Here is a 15,882-nt window from a genome sequence, read left to right as displayed (position 1 = left end):
CCGGGTACACTTACAGGTGAAGAGGATTTTGCAGCAGGGCGTAGGAGGTGACAGCACAGCTCCAGGTTTGCAGGGCACGGTAAATCAGGAACTGCTGTACTTCAGAACCACCATACTGCTACCAAGAGCTTGTCATTATGTCAACAAACATTCTGCCTTCTTTCAACAACAATGATCTATTCACTTACAAAACTAAAACTTCTGGGTTTTCTCCCCAAAGGTCACCTATTTCTGAAAAGCTTCAATGAAAAGAAAACACTGGGTTGAAAAAAGCATTTAATTTTCATGATTTTTAAATTAATAGATGTTCATTCATCATGTTTTTATGAGACAGATTATTCGGTTAATTATTTTTTATAAAATTAAGATAAAATATTTGAGGGAAATCGTCATAAAGCAAAAAACTACAGATTGTGGGGAAAGAAGCTGGTGGTGATGGTAAATTTTTGCACACTAGAAAAATCTCAGTTGAGTTCATTTCAGCCAATTTTTATGGAACAAACTTATGTGTCAAATAAACACCATGCTGGAGGTTTTGAAGAATCCAAAGGCAGTGTGATGGTGTTTGCCCTCAAGGCATTTGTACTTTAATTGGAAAGGGCAGTGATAAGTAGATACACACACACACAGATATATATATATCTGTGTGTGTGTGTATATATATATATAATATATATTATATAGATATATTCATATATATAGATATGAAAATTCAACATTAGATCATGAGTATTGTAATAAGCAGGGCCTGGTGGCATACTCCTGCAGTCCATGGGGCTCAGGAAGCTGAGGCAGGAGGATCACAAATTTGAGACCAGCCTAAACAATTTAGGAAGAGCTTTTCTCTCCAAATAAAAGGGCTGGGGATGTAGCTTAGTATTAGAGCACCCTAGGTTCAATCTCTAATACCACAAAAAAAGAAAAACAATCTGGAGCCAGATTGCCTGGGTTTGAACCTGGCTCCACCATTCAAAACCAGGATTAGAATGAAGCAACCATCTCAGACACAAAATTTAAAGAGGTAACAACAACAACAACAAAAGGTTGAGTAATCAAGATAACTAATATTTTAATGCAATATTTAAAAAAATAGATTAAATCCAAGCCAGGTGTGCAATAGTGCACGCCTGCCCCAGAGATTCAAGAGGCTGAGGCAGCAGGATGTCAAGTTTGAGACCAGCCTCAGCAAGTTAGCAACACCCTGTCTCAGAATAAAAAAAAAAAAAAAAAATAGGGCTGTAGATGTAACTCAGTGGTACAGAACCCCTGGGTTCAATCCGTAATACCTTAAAAGGAAAAAAAAAAAAGATGAAATCCATCATGCACAAAACAGCAAAAGTTTAAATAGAGACGATGCCATGCCAAATCATATGTGAACCAGAGGGAAAGGAAAAATGTGTGTCCTGCATATGTTTTAGTGCAATTTTAATTTGTAATTATTTTATTTATTTGTTTTGTGGTACTGGGAATTGAAGGGCTTTCTACATTTGAGCTATATTTCCAGCCCTTTTATTTTTTGAAACAGGGTCAAGTTGCTCAGGCTGGCCTTGAATTTGTGATCCTCCTGCCTCAGCCTCCCAACAAGCCTAGTAGCTCGGATTATAGGCCTGTTTTTGTGTATTTTTTTAATCATTCATATTTTTCTGGATTATTATTGTTGTTGAGAAAATTTCAACACTGAAAAGTAGATCTAAAACTCATAGCACTATTTTAAATATAAATAATTTATTTTTACACCATACAGAATTTGTTTGGGGTTTTTTTGTTTGTTTGTTTGTTTTGTTTTGTTTTGCTTTGGTACTGGGGGTTGAACCCAGCAGGCACTGAGCTCTATCCCTGACATTTCTTTTTATGTTTTATTTTGAGACTTGCTAAGTTGCTTAGGACCTCCCTAAATTGCTGAGACTCTCCTCGAATTTGTGATCCTCTGATGCCTGGGATAACAGGTGTGCACCACTGTGTCTGGCTCACAATTTGTAATGATTTTACATTTCTGGCTTTAATGAAAATAAACTTACCGATTTCTAGCTATATAACCTTAGGTGAATTTTTGGTTTGGTTTGGTTTGGTTTTTGAGATAGAGTCTGAACTCTCAATCCTCCTGCCTCAGCCTCAGAGTAGCTGTGATTACAGACATGGGCCAGGTGCCTGGTCAAATTCTTTAACTCCTGTGGGTCTTGGTTTCCTCTTCTTTAAAAAGGTGGGGCAGGGAGTGCTACCTCACAGGGTGGTTGTAAAGATGGAGCTATTGTGTTAAGCACTCAGAATATCAGCAGCCCTAGCAAATTCTCTTCAAGGTAAGCTACTGTCACTGTGAATCTTTATTATATAGGCAATTAAGTTCCAGAATACCAGAGATGCAAGGGGAGTTGGATTCAATCAATCTGAGTTCCTCCCTAGCATTTGTTACTCACCACCTGGCATTTCACCCCTCAGGAATGTATGGTTAGTGGCAGAGAGAGGATGAGGCTTCTTTCTGGCCTTGTACTCTGACCTGCAATAGGTCCAGTCTCATAACAGGCATTCGGTAAATATTTGTTGGGTGAAAGGTAATCCGAAAGTGCTTCAAAGAGAAGATGGGATTTGAAGTGGCCTTGAATAAATATTAGGAACAAAGTGGGAAGGAAGAAAGAGGACTATGAGGGAGGATTTGAAGAGAGATTGAGTTATTTGCATTATATCCAGTTAGAAATAGTCATCTATCATATGGAAATGTGAGATTAGCACTTGGAGTCAGGAGAAATTGTAAATTTGGACATAATTTGCATGGTTGTGATAGAAACATCACATAAGCTGAGGCCCTCATGGAGAGAGCGGGTGTGTACAGAGTAGTAAAGATCAAAGGTCAAGAGATGGAGATGTATGAAGGGAGCTAAGGAAGACATTTTTGGAATCCAGGTATCTCCAAGTGATCCGACAGCTCCTGACTCCTACAACAGCTCTAAAATAAATGACAGTGATTTTTTAAAAAATATTTTTAGTTCTAGATGGGCACAATCCCTTTACTTTATTTATTTTTATGTGATACTGAGGATCGAACCCCTTGCCTCACACATGCAAGGCAAGCATTCTACCACTGAGCTACAACCCCAGCCCCAGTGATGGTGATCTTGAGGAAAAGAGACCCAACTCATTAGGGAGTTCTTCCTAAAATATTGTTTCTTTTGGAACTTGATGAAAGTTAAATGAAACATTCAGCAGTTTCAATATGTTTACTTCTGATTCAATCCCAGAAAGGAGATGTTTCTAATAATACCAAAGTATTTGCTAATACTTTGAAAAGCAAAAGAAACTAGACCCCACCTACATGCCTTCCTTTTAATAAGGAACACTTTATTACTCCCAACTCACAAATTAATTATTCTTCAAAAATTCATTTTTTGAGCCAGCAGTTTGGAAACATCAGAAATGTGTCTTGGGTCTGGTGTGGTGACCCATACCTATAATTCTAGCTACTGGAGAGGCTGAGACAGGAAGATTTCAAGTTTGAGTCTGTGCAATTTAGCAAGACTCTGTCTTAAAATAAAATTTAAAAATGGCGCTGGGGATGTAGCTCAGTGGTAGAGCACTTGCTTAGCATGTGTTAGCTCCTTAGTTCAATCCCTTCATTCAACAATGAAGTGGGTGGGGGAGTAAAGGAAATGTGGTTTTAGTTCCCAATCTTGCAAAAGCTTGTTTTCCCCAGTGTCCCTGGTCTGAATCATCCATAGTTTTCTAATCCTATACTTATATAACAGCCATCACACTGGTTTCCTCTCTAAGCTCCTTGAGGAGAGAAGCTGTGCCTTCATTTCTTTTGTACCCGCAGCACCCTGCCAGGTTGGCAAAGGGCAGATACTGAATAAATATCTATGGGGTGAATGAATGAATGGAATTCTAAGCTCTCTTCCAGTCTTGTCAGGAGAAGAGAGCTTAGCAGGCCACTGGGACATTCAGTGGGAGGTGGGGGGCATCTAATGGGGTGTGGGTTGGAGAGAGAAGACACTTGAGGCTGAGTTAGAGTGGGGATGGTGGCTGTTCAGGAACATCTAGAGTCCAAGGAATGCAGAGAAGGGCTCAAGAAGTAGGAATAGAAATGTTTAAAATACATTTACTGGCTATTTATAAACTCATGGAGGAGATAAGCTGGTACAATATACATTGCTGGTTGTCTGCCTTAATCCATCCCCTTCTTCTTTGGGAAAGCCTGGATTTGGTCTTCATCAGGCCATGTGCTCTAAGGCCACCCAAGCAAGGTCAAGCACTGAGGGAGTGGTCTCAATTCAATTCTTGTCAATTAGATATGAGAAGAAATCTGCTAGAGTGGAAGCCCAGCTCTGGGAGAAATTTCTTGCTATTCAGAGACAGCAAGAAAAAACTTCCTCTCTTCCGACTTGCAGAAATCTGCTATGATTTGATGCCTAGAAATGCCTCAGCCATAAGGAATCACCTAGATGGTGGCAAAGAGGCAAGTTGAACAGGATCTGGGTCTTCTGTGATGTCACTAAGCCCCTGAGCACACAGTCTCAGAACCAGCCCTGTCAATGGGACAATGAGTCCCTCTCTTCTCCAAGCCCATTTGAATCAGGGTCTCAGAGTTAAGGGTGGTTGGAGTTGTGAAGACCTGACTGGCTCTCTCTTGCCCCTGCCTTGTCTAGTGACATACCAACGGTACCAGGATCTGTCCTTCACATGTATGAAATGAACAAGAGTTGTAAATTCCCAAAATGTGGATTCTTTGCTCCTGAGAATCAGCATTTATGATAAATTTTAAAATGTTAGCATGTGCTTATTTTAAATATGGCTGCAAATTAATTATTAGGCTCACCATCCAGCAAAGACATCTCACTTAAACATGGCCCTGCTTTCCACAACCACAGAGAGTGGATTTTGTTCAAAGAAGCAGCTGGACCATGAGACTCATGTAAGAAGCTGGATTGTGGATTATACGCTATTTCATTTATCAACACAAATATTTGTTTTCAGTTAGACTAGAAGTTCCATATTAATTAGAGAGAGAACTGCTGACCTGACTCACAGAATGTAGACAAGAAACACTCCTCATTCCTGACTCTAAAAAGTTAGGGAGAGAAAGGAAGAAGTGACATTCATACCAGAGTAGTTTAAAGATCAGATGGCATCTCTGATGAAACTTCAAGAAATCACAGAAAATGGTGACATCAAATATAAATCCAATTAACCCTTCTGTTTGGCAGCCGGTAGCATTTCAGAACTTCTATTTTATTTTTCATTAATTTTAGATGTTGTTGACAAGACTTTAAAGATTTATTAATTTCAAAATTTCCCCCTCCCACCCCATATAATGACCCACCTCCTTCCTCCCACTGGAGCAAAGAGCAGGCTCCGCGCTTCCTCAAAGGAGGTTGTGGCAAGGTAGAAAACACAAGTTGCCGGTGGGACATCTTCCTCCAAAGCTTAAGCCAAAGCCAGGCATGGTGGTGCACACCTGTAATCTCAGCAACTCAGGAGACTGAGGCAGGAGGATCACAAGTTTGAGGTCAGTCTCAGCAACTTAGTGAGACCCTGTCTCAAAATAAAAAGGGCTGGGGACATGGCTCAGTGGTAAAGTGCCTCTGGGTTAAATCCCCTATACCCCAGTACCAAAAAAACCTTAAGCCATTGATTAATTTATTGGGTGGGGGTAGGGAGCACTTTAAGGGAAATATGGAGAAAGTGGAATATTTATCAGGCTAAAGGATTCCTGGAAATGGGAAGGAGGGTCAGAGGCCTATGGGTTCCTCAAGCATCGGGGGCTAGTGCTCTCCCTATAGTAGGTGATCAAATCTTCATGTCTTAGCTTTGTGGTATACACCTGCACATCTAGGCAGCAGCCTTGCTAAAGATCCCAAGCTTCAGATGCTGCAGGGAGAAAACAGAGCCAGCAGGTCTGAAGGGACTGCAGAGGACAGGACATTGGGTGTCTCAGCAGTCACCAAGCGCAGCTCAGTGTATGTCCCCCTTGTCTTGACACCATAAGACCCTGGGCTTCCAAATGACCCTTGGGAGATGGGGCTCTGCCTGGGATACATTTCCTTCCTGCTAGTAGGAACAGATAAAATTGAAGTTAAGTTGATTTAAATACATGAAAAACTCAACATTTCTTGCCACCTAAGCTGAAGGCTCTGGATTCATACCTACAAACATTGACTATTCAGAGCCTGTTCCCAATGGAACTCCTCTCTATGTTAGTTGTGTCCGCTTGAGAGCTTGTTTGGAAGTTCTAGAAGTGAATGCAGCTACTCACATGCCCTTGACCAAAGAATGATCCTCTTCAATTGGAAAAGGTCATCCTCCTCAATGCTCAGCTTCAGTTGGGACATATACAGAGCAGTGTGGGAGGAACAGGACAACCCACCTAGCCAGCCAGATCAGCTGAATCAACCCTGGCAATCAATGGGGTGACAGATGCTGTAGCCAGATTGTCCTTACATCCAGTCATGTCCACTTGAAACAAGCCAGAACTCCTTGACCCTAGATTGGCCTTAAAATCTCTCAGTACAACTGCTCTCCCATGAAGAGTACACTATGCCCGCTGCAGTCTGTGCTAAAATAGCACTCAACTAGCAGCACTAGAAACACCTCTTTAGATTTTAGGACAGCAACATCAGGACCCCCCAATATAATTCTTGGTTGCAAGCAACAGAAGCCAGCCCTGGCTAATTTTATCTAAGCTGAAATGTAGGATATTGAATAGTTCACAGGAAGGATGGGAGGGCTAGAGAATGAGGCTTGGGAAATGGGCAGCAAGGCCTAGGACATTCCACAGGACTTTTTCCTGCTGCCACAGGAATGACATCAATATGGCTAGTGGTCTCTGAATCATCCTTGAACCTCCTGCCTCTCTGTTATTCAACATCATAGAGAAGGGACTGATTGAGACTGGCTCCTGCCCCATACCCTGGATTTCTGGAGTAGGGAGAGGAGGATCACCCTGAATATAGTGTAGAACACTGTATCACCCCAATACTATGTCCACTGAGGAATCCCCTCCAGAATGGAAGATGGCATGCTGAGCGGAGAATAACTCAAGGGCTGGGATGTAGCTCAGTGCAAGGGCACTTGCCTAGCATGTGCGAGGCCCTGGGTGCAATCCCCAACACAAAGAAGAGTCAGGGAAGAAGAAAAGAAAAACAAATGTCCACCGCATCCCCGACCACCGAGGAAGAACAGAAGAGTGTCACAGCTTTGAAATTTACAGATTTTATTTCACTACCTTGGAAATGTACACACCCTCTTTCCTGTAACCAAGGCCCTGTAAAAAGCTTTATGCAGGCTCATAATTTCAGTCTCAGATCAATTTGTAACCTGTGACCCTGATTCCTGCCATACGCTTGGCCCTGCACATTGGCCCTGCACATTGGCCCTGCCTTGCTTCCTGTTGAGTTTACACTGCTGCAGGGATTCCCTGGCCCAGGGACTGAAAGGCTTGCCAGGCACCTAAGTTCAAACAACCTTTTGTACTTCATCCCTCACCTCCCACCTCCACCCTGATGCACATGTGTCCTGTTGGCTTCCTGGTGAAGTTAAGAGGGAGGATAAACTTAAGGACCCCAGATATAGAAAGAGCTATTTTCATTTCTCTACTTACAGACGGAACTCTATTCTCAGAAAAACAGGAATATGGCCTATTTTTAAGCTCTTCAAAAGCAAGAAAATACTATTCTTGATACATCCAACAGTAAATAAGATATAAACTGTTTGGAGCTGGGGTTGTAGCTCAGGGGTAGAGTGCTTACCTAGCATGTGTGAGGCAATGGGTTCGATTCTCAGCACCACATATAAATAAATAAAATAAGGGTCCATCAACAACTAAAAAAAATTTTTTTAAAGACATAAGCTGTTTTTGACAATTCAATAGAAAACAAAGAACACTTGATTAAAATTTTTAAAACAATGGGCCCCGGGGAAAATGTCCATAGACTTATCTTCAAATCTGTTCAACCACATAGGAGGAAGAGGTCACAGGGTCACGGTGGTGGCTGGAGATCTGTCTTCCCCACAGCTGTGCTTCTTGCTGTTTCTCCAGCATAGTGAGCAGATAGAACCTATGGCATAGGTTCAGGCAGGAAAGAGGTCCTCTGTTAGATCTGGAAGCTCCAGAGAGAAACAGCCTCAGGATCTATAATTAACAAAGAATCTCCCTTTTATAGAGGTTTATCAGGATCTGGGACATGACAGAGGAGAGGAACCCTCTGGAAAGGGTAAAACTAGAGGATGCCTAAGAGTACATCCAAACCTATCACTTGAGTGACAGTGAGTCACATGTCTTAGAAAGGACTTTGAAGTTATAAGCAGCTAATAAATGCTTAATAAGTTCTTATTAGTTAATTTTCTTTAAAAGGAAAAAGTTGGGAAATTTCACATAAAGCCCAAATCTCTTCAGTTTTAATGTTCCCTAATTTTTTGCTCAGTTCATTCTGTATTCAGGGTCTCATATTGTTATTTTGGCCAAAGGAAGGGCCAAGTCTCCCTGGCTGTTCTGCCCTCTACCATCCGCAACCCATGTATGTGTGATTGAGCATGCCAATTAGCAGGATTTTGAAGTCACAGCACCAGTGGCCTCAAAGTTGGCCATTGGCCGATAATAAACAAGTTCTGGCTAGTCACACCTGAGGTTTGGAAATCTGCTTTGTGCCCAACCCTGAGGTGGGATGAGGAGCCTGGACATGAACGGGCAAGCTTCCGCTGAGCTATGTGGATGTGTGAATGAGCCTACTCTGGGCTGCCTCCAATTTATGCTCTGAAATGGAAACCTCAACAAGATATGAAGTCTCAAGGGGGAAAATAGAGCATATTTTAAAATTCTGAGAGCTCTATGGAGAGAGAGAAGATTATATCTCACCCTTTGTCTCTCCCCCCATCACTGTTCACTCTGCCAAAGAAGTTTCTGTCTTACGTAGCAGCAGGTATGTCAAAACAGAGGAGGAAACTGAAACTAGACCTATGTCATATTTTTCAGAGGCAAACCCAAAGTACACAGTATTTATAAATGTTACATAAAATATTTTAAAAAGTACATTGTACTTAAGTTCCTCACAAAATTTGCCTGAATATGATTGACAATGGATGAAGAACATGGCATGAGGATATTGGGTGAGTCATTTTTCTTTCTTTCCATTTCTTAGCCGTCACACTCACCCCATAATAAAAGGCTTTCTAACGTATTATTACATCAGGAACACTAACATTTCTCAAGGGAACTCCCTGCCCCAAGGAGCTTTTACTTTCTCTCGGAAGAAGACATAGCATTCTTGAAGAGCGACTTGATTTATCAGGTTAGTTAAGGCATAAATTACTCAGCCATCACTCTTTACGTGAATTAGTTCTGCATAGGTTTACTGTATCAGACCCAATTTCACATTAGAAGTTAAGCCCTCAACTGATCAGAAACTCCCAGGGTGAGGTTTTGTTTTGTTTGAATTAGCTCTCGCTAAATCACTGAGATTGGACTTGAACTTGTGATCCTCCTGCCTCAGCCTCCCAAATCCCTGGGATTACAGATGCGCACCAGTGCGCCAGGCTCCCAGGATGAGTTCTGTAAGCAGGGTTGAGACCTTAGCTCTCCCATGGCTCTCAATATTAGCTTTTGGCTCTTAAATGGATGTTTTTTGGGTTCAGAAGAAAATGAAAAATGAAATGTAATATATGAAGTCCACAAAAGAGAAATGCACCATATATTTTAATTGATAATTCCTCCCATTCTCAGCAGATGACCCGAGAGAACATCAGTTCTGATAAATCCCTTTCTTCTCTCCTTTCTACTCCCTCAATTACATATTCATTTTCTTCCTTCTACCTGAAGGACTAAGAACCTTCCTCCAAGACTCACCCCTGTGCTCCTGAGACTGCCCCACCTCCCTGAAATCTCAAGACACCAGGGAGGTGGCTTGAGGCCCCACTCTCTTCTTTCTGTAGTCTCTCCCTTGCTACTACGTTCCCCTCTCACTGTTCTCCCAAAGAAACATGGTCCACACGTCACCCTGGAAAACCTGTCAGTTCTACTCGCCTTCTCCCTGTCCATCCCTGTGAATAGACAGACCAGCCTCCCTTCTCACCAGTCATTCATGCCTGAACCCAGGAGTTTTTTTCTTTCAGCTGCTCCGCTCCACAAACATGCTATTTGAGACCAGTGACTGTCCAGTGGCCATACTCGTATCTTGGCCTTGACTTCCAAAAACAGGACTCTTTCCCAAACCCCAATACTAAACTTTTTAAAATCCGTGAATTTTCCTTTGAATGTTTACCTCTCTACTCCAGTGGTTTCACTTATTACTTAGAAGCTGATAATTTCTACCATCCATCTCTAGCCTTGAGCTGTCTTCTGAGTTTCCAAGTGCATTTTGGCAATATATACCTGGGGGATCCCAGAGGCCCTTAAATAAACCAGTCTAAAGCCAATTTATAATTAGCATTATAAAGCATAAATTGGCTTTATAATGATGCTCATTATAAAGTGTCTCATCTCTTCTCTAATCCTCCCCACCCCAAAGAAAAATGCCTAGATTTTTATCCACCCAAGTGTTATCTTTGAATATCAGAAATTTCATTATCAAGAAACTACTATTGGGGCTGGGGATGTGGCTCAAGAGGTAGCGTGCTCGTTGGCATGTGTGCGGCCCGGGTTCGATCCTCAGCACCACATACAAACAAAGATGTTGTGTCCGCCGAAAACTAAAAAATAAATATTAAAATTCTCTCTCTCTCTTTAAAAAAAAAAGAAACTACTACAAGGGCTGGGACTGTAGCTCAGTGGCAGAGCACTTGCCTAGTCTGCGTGATACACTGGGTTCGATCCTCAGCACCACATAAAAATAAACAAATAAAATAAAGGCATTCTGTCCATCTACAACTACAAAAAAAATTAATAAAAAAAGAAAGAAAGAAACGACTACAAACTGTATATAGTAGTACACACCCATAATCTCAGTGAATTGAGTGGCTGAGGCAGGAGGATTGCAAATTCAAAGCCATCCTCAGCAAGTTAACAAGACCCTGTCTCAAAATAAGAAATAAAAAGGATTGGGGATGTAGCTCAGTGGTAAAGCATGTTCAGTCTTCAACACTGGAGAAAAAAGGCTGAAGAAGGAGGAGGAAGAGGAACAGGATTAAAAAAGAAAAGACTATAGTTAAAGTAAATAATCCCAAAGGGACATCTGTAACAGCCTTGAAAACAATAAAAAAAAAAAAAAACACTGAAGAATGGCATGAAAGATTATTGAATAGAGAAAGTCCAAAACAGTATAGAAAAGCATGTTAAAACAGTAAATTTAAGTGGTGTCTTTGAGACAATTGGTGAAGACCAGACATGTCTGGCAATTAAGAAATAAGTAACTGATGGTACTTGCTCGGACTTAATTTGCTCAGCCTACTATTTCCCATTGAAAAGATCAAAGGACATCATTACATGGAATATGGTATTTATCACTGGCTAAGTGGAGTTGCCTGGTGAATCTGCCCAACATGGTCAGAAAAGGTGCTTCAAGTAGAGTGTTCCTGATCCAGTTTTCCATGCTTGCTTTAGTAAGGGCCCTAGCAAGAGCAGATACCATCGTGAACCAAGAGGGAAAGCCAGGAGAAGAGGGATTTAAGAAGCATCACTTTTCTCCATGTGCTAAACAAATTACATCACAAATAATAGTCATTTTCTTCGAGTGACTCAAAGATATAAAAGAATTGGATTCTAATCAATATTCCCAGCCCTAATGTGCATATTATTCACTGGCCTTTGGCAAAAGACTGATATTTTCTAAGACCATATCCAGATCTAAAAATGGACTGTCTCACGGTTAAAAATCACTTGACAAAATCAGGCTCAAGCTCAAGAGAGATGGCTAAGCGTTCAAAATCCCCAGCCCTGCCAACTGACTTGTGGAATGTTCCGATCTGATTTTTCCAGTTGCCAAAAAAAAAAAAAATGGAATCATGTTAGCTTACATTTCTAGGAAATGTCAGATGAAGCAATTTGGAAAATCTACCTGCTGTGCCTAAGCCAGAATCTAAAACAAGAAATGGTCCATTTTTCTCTGGAATTTGAGTTATCCTGAATCAATCTTTTTATAAGACAAAAGCTTGAAAGTGAACATGATGAGTCACAGCTCCTGGCACACCTGCTCATCCTGGTGGCCCCTGCTTTCTCTCCAACACGGCTCTAGTAAAGAGCTGAGCCGCTGAAGCAGCGTGATCCACAGATGCTCATTCCATTCCTGGCACTTCTCCAGTTGCCGACCCCAAATTTAATTATTCACTTATCTGAAGCAGAAAAGGATTTCTGAAGCATTCTAGTAATCTGTGCTACCATGCCCCTGCCCCATGGGCCTGCTTACTCAGAAGTCTTTGAAGGTTGTATGTTCTAGCACAGGCTGTGTGTGTCTCTTCTTACTGCAAACAAACCATTCTCTAAAAATGCTTATGAGAATTTTCTACTAGGGATAAAGTCTAGTTCAGTGGAGACTGGAGACTACCCATGATTCAGGGGAAGAATACTAGAAATAAAGAGCATATGTAACTGGGTACTATCAGGTCAGCCTTTGGGCTGGGGCAACTCACAACTCTTCTACCATCACCTCCCCCAGTTTGAGGTGATCTTGAACCAGCAGCTGGATCTAAGGAGGTCCCAGGGGTCCTCATTCATTTAGTACTGTCCATGTAATACTTTTTCCCAGTCTTCATTCTGCTGACCCTATATTCAGTGAATTCTGCCTCGGCTTCAAACCCCTTGGAACAAAGGGACTGCCTGGGCTTTAGTCCTCTGGACTGCTCTACAATGGGGTTTCTAGGAACTGGTCTGATCACATGACCCGGCAGCCACCTCAGAGGTCCTGTTGGCTCAGGGGCTGGTGTCAGGCTGAAGCAGAAGGTGTATTTACCCACGGAGTTAGGAGGGTGTTGGCAGATGGTATGGGGAGGTTCAGCAGGGTGCTCACTACCTGCTGTGGGTCTGTTCCTTGCATTGGCTGGCATCCTTCACTCTGTCTTCAGGAGCAGAACTCCTCTCTTATAGAGGGTGATGAGCCACTTCTATGTGGTTCAGTTGGCAGGCTTTTCCCAGGGCATTCCAGTCCCAGCAAGGCCACCGTGACTGGGAGAAGGTCATACTTGTGACTCGGGCTAGACCCTGAAACTGACAGGTCTTTAGAAACTCAGGTCCCTCTCTGGTCACTGAGCTGAAAGACGTGTGTCTTGCTCACAACTTGAAGACAGCCCATCTATCAGGTTGGGGGCGGGAGGGGTTCCTTTTCCACCATCTGAGTCCTGCACTCAGCCCTGCCTGGAGCCAAATTTAGTATGGATTTCATTTTTGTGACTTCACATGAGTTGTGTGTTCTTTCCCTGAAATTTTTCTCACTAATGAACAGTCAACCTCATTCTCTCCCCAGTTCCTGCCTAACTTATTTAGATGAGAATCTTCCTTCTTTTTGTGGTCTTTGCCTAAAATTGCCCATCCTCACAGACATTCCAGACCCTCCATTCCTGACCTTTAAACTCAGGTTAACTCTAACTCTTAAAGGGATATGCTCGGATGAACCCATAGATTCCAAAGCCTCAGAGTCTTCAAGGTATGAACACATTAATACATTCCATCCTGTGATCACACCCTAAGTGCCAATCTCATCCTTGCTGTATCATTGTTCTTTAACCATAAAGTTTTTGTGAGGATTCTTATTTAACATCTCTTACTGATTTAAAAAGAAAAAAAGGGAGGCACCCAATGTGACATACAGTGAGGATCCAACCCAGGCATACATGTTTGTTAAACAAATGCTAATATTTGAATGCTTGTTGTGTGCCAGGCAGTGGGCTGAGCAATTTTTACACATTCTTCATCTACTGTTAGAACAGTGTGCTAGGTATTATCTCCTATCTTATATTAGATTATTTATTTTGGAACCAGGAATCAAGCCCACAATTACTTTAGCACCAAGTATCATCCCCAGGCCTTTTTTTTTTTTTTTTTTAAGACAAGTCTTGCAAAGTTTCTAAGGCCACCTTCAAACTTGCAATCCTCCTGACTCAGCCTCTTGAGTCTCTGGGATTCCAGGCATGTACCACCATGCCTGACATATCTCTTGTTTTACAGATGATATATCAAGACTTTGAAAGATGAGCTAATTCACTCAAGGTCACACAGCTGGTGAAACACAGGAGCTGCACTTTCTGAGTCCTTGGGCCACTCTTATCACCTCCACTCCTGCCCACGCGCTGGGAGCAGGCAGCTGCCTTCTTGGAATGGCTGGTGCAGCTTCCCTTACAGTTACCCTGCAAATGTAACTCAGTACTAGCAGGTCAGTGTTTTAACAAGTGAACTCACAGCTCTTCTATCATTTCTTACCCATCATGGGATTCCCTCCAGCTGGATCCCAGATGGCCTCAGTGGCTGTGTCTTATTAATACTTCTACGGCAACATTATTCACTTTATCAATTCATCAGCATCTATTTTAGACATATATAAATATGCTCCTTTATTTTATTTCCTGGTTCATAGCTATAATAAACAAATAAAACTTAGGAGGGAGAGCTGGGGATATCGCTCAGTGGTAGAGCACTTGCCTAGCATGCACGAGGCCCTGGGTTCAACTCCCAGCTACCGCCAAAAAAAATTAAAATAAAAATAACTTAGGAGGGACTGTGAGGTGAGGACTAACCTAAGAAAACAGTCACAAGTGACAAATAGAACTAAAAGGAGCTTGAAAGTCTGTTAAAGGAAGACATGGGAACTGCCAGATTTACAGACAGCCCTCAGAGCAAGGAGGCCCTCCCTGGTCCCAAGGACAGCATTATCACATGATGTATGACCTCCAAGGCATAGGGCAGGGCAGAGGGGTAGCATACAGCTCTGTATGTAGGGTTGGCAAACATGTCACCAGCAGGTTTACATAAAGATTAAGTAGGTGTTGAGAGCCACAGCCGAAGGGGCCCCAGCAAACTTCCAGCTGCCAGCAAACTTCCAGCTGCCAGCTGATGATTGGCTCACAGTGGCCCCAGCAAACTTCTAGCTGCCAACTGATTGGCTCCTCTGTGGTGATGCTCATTGGGCTGTTTCCCCGCCCTTTCAGACCACGGAGCTGCTCACTGGGGGACCTTTTTTGGCTCCGCCCACATGACCCAGCCAATCGGCCTCAAGAGCAGGAGGAGTGGGGGAGGTTGAGAGGCTTGTGGGAAGCCGGTGGTGTCAGTTGGGCTCTGAGGGAATTCTTGAAGAGCTCCTGTGGTGTGGCATGTGTGTTCTAAAAATAAAGTTCGTTTTTGCTTGACAAGTGGCGCCTGAATTGTGCCCAGACAGACTGCGGCAAGTAGGTGTTCTTTTTATGACTATTCAATCATCAAACTGTCTTTACAAATGTCTACGTTCACTTTAGCTCTTCTGTAGGCCAATAAATTTGACTAATAAATCATATCTAATAAATCTGACTTCACAGTGTTTCACATAGTACTTGAGGCCCAAATGTCTGTATTACATAGATACTAAATTCTAGTTCTTTCTGTGATAAACCAATTGGACATTATTACTTTGAACACTGTCTAGTTTGTAAATGTTTTGTTTTGAATATCATCACAGAGGAATCTGTTTCTGAAACTAAAGTGTTCCATTCACAGAAGAGCGTCAATGGACACACAAATTCAATAAATCCTCACATATTAGAATGTGAATAAGAAGAATAGGGAAAGAATTTTTAGAAAGAGGCCCATTAGGACAACAGGTGAGAAAAATTGAAGGAGGAAGAAAAAGCTTTATCAAAAGTAGGCATACCAAGCCTGGTGTGGTGGCACATGCTTTGTAATTACAAGCTTGGGAGGCTCAAGCAGGAGGATTGTGAGTTCAAAGCCGACCTCAGCAACTTAGTGAGGCCCTAAGCAACTCAGTGAGACCTCCATCTCTAAAT

The 15,882-nt window shown here is 42.2% G+C and overlaps 1 non-coding gene across 1 annotated transcript; it reads left to right on the top strand.

The window, feature by feature from the left end:
- Positions 1 to 14,518: 14,518 nt before the first annotated feature.
- Positions 14,519 to 14,591, top strand: Trnaa-agc (transfer RNA alanine (anticodon AGC)). Its single transcript has one exon. It is a non-coding gene; the product is annotated as a tRNA-Ala (tRNA).
- Positions 14,592 to 15,882: the final 1,291 nt, after the last annotated feature.

Source organism: Marmota monax, unplaced genomic scaffold (genome assembly GCF_021218885.2).
Source record: "Marmota monax isolate L192 unplaced genomic scaffold, Marmota_monax_Labrador192_F-V1.1 WCK01_AAM20220418_F8-fsc00001, whole genome shotgun sequence".
In the NCBI taxonomy this organism is placed as follows: domain Eukaryota; kingdom Metazoa; phylum Chordata; class Mammalia; order Rodentia; family Sciuridae; genus Marmota; species Marmota monax.
This window is presented reverse-complemented; position numbering and strand designations above follow the sequence as displayed.